Raw genomic sequence first — 1,844 nt, forward strand, 5'->3', positions numbered from 1 at the left:
CATATGGATGCATATGATCATGAAATACAATGCACTAAGGTAAATGCATAACATCATCCATCAAGAGGTTGCCTAATCACAGAATAAGGCTCAAATCACATGGTGGCTAGCTACAGCATGCAATTCAAAAGAGTCACAAGCTCGAAGGCAATTCTCATCACTTGGTATTTTTCAAAAGGTAAGCACGAAAAACTCAAACCCAAGTAGCAAAATATAACCTCAATCATAGAATCCAACAAAGATTATCTAAAAGTATTCATGCTAAAATAGCATTTAGGCAATAAGGGGCAACAATGTATAGTAAACAAAGTCAATAATCCAACATTTATGATGAAAAGAGAGAAAATAAAATGAAAACTAAACTAAAACTAACTAATCAACTAACTAACTAACTAATTAACTAACTAACTAACTAGCAACTAACTAAAATAAATGGTTATCGATGGTGTTTGGAAGTGTTGGATGAGGGGTAGGAGGAGGGGAGAAGAAAGGAGAAGGAAAGAAATAGAAAGAGGAGAAGAAAAGAAATGTGGTGAAGGAAGGAAATCCGCGTGTACGCGTGCATGGCGCGCGCGCGCGGATGGTGGTGCAATGGATGCGATGCGTACATGCACAAGGTGCGTCCGCGTCGATGGCTTATTCCGAGAGCGGCGCGTACGCGGTAGGTGTGCGTACGCGTGAATTGGTTTGTGCCTCAGGCCCAATTTCCGCACAGTGCAGGCCTAACTCTCGGGTCAAGGTATGGAAGGTGGAACTTCTCAATCCACGCGTACGCGTGCATGGCGCACGCGTGTGGATAGTCCAAAACGCTTGATGCACGTGTACGCGTGTATTGCGCGCACGCGTGGATGGTGCTCTGTTTTCAAAAAAAATTTTCTATGTTTTTGCACCAATCCAAGCATTTTAAACCTCCAAACAGCTACCAAAACACCTTAAAACCTTATTTAACATACTAAACTATCAACTATACTCAACTAACTAAACAATAGTCTCTCTAGCATTTGGTCTATGAATGGTAAAGGAAAATGATCCTTTCTGGTGGCTGTATTGAGCCTTCTATAATCAATGCACATGCGCCACCCTGTAACTGTTCTTGTAGGAACCAGCTCATTTTTTTCATTATGAATCACTGTCATGCCTCCTTTCTTAGGGACAACTTGGACAGGGCTCACCCAGGGGCTGTCAGAAATAGGATAAATAATCCCAGCCTCTAGTAATTTAGTGACCTCTTTCTGCACCACTTCTTTCATAGCTGGATTCAGCCGCCTTTGTGGTTGGACCACTGGCTTGGCGTCGTCCTCCAGTAAGATCTTGTGCATGCATCTGGCTGGGCTAATGCCCTTAAGATCACTGATGGACCACCCAAGAGCTGTCTTGTGTGTCCTTAGCACTTGAATTAATGCTTCCTCTTCCTGTGGCTCTAAGGTAGAGCTTATAATTACAGGAAAGGTATCACCTTCTCCCAGAAATGTATATTTTAGGGATGGTGGTAATGGTTTGAGTTCGGGTTTTGGAGGTTTCTCCTCTTCTTGAGGGATTTTCAGAGGTTCTATTATCTTCTCTGATTCCTCCAAATCAGGCTGAACATCTTTAAAGATGTCCTCTAGCTCTGATTCGAGACTCTCAGTCATATTGACCTCTCTTACCAGAGAGTCAATAATATCAACACTCATGCAGTCATTTGGGGTGTCTGGATGTTGCATGGCCTTGACAACATTCAACTTAAACTCCTCCTCATTGACTCTCAAGGTCACTTCCCCTTTTTGGACATCAATGAGGGTTCGGCCAGTTGCTAGGAAAGGTCTTCCTAGAATGAGAGTTGCACTCTTGTGCTCCTCCATTTC

This window comes from Arachis duranensis, chromosome 5 (genome assembly GCF_000817695.3).
Source record: "Arachis duranensis cultivar V14167 chromosome 5, aradu.V14167.gnm2.J7QH, whole genome shotgun sequence".
Taxonomy (NCBI): Eukaryota; Viridiplantae; Streptophyta; class Magnoliopsida; order Fabales; family Fabaceae; genus Arachis; species Arachis duranensis.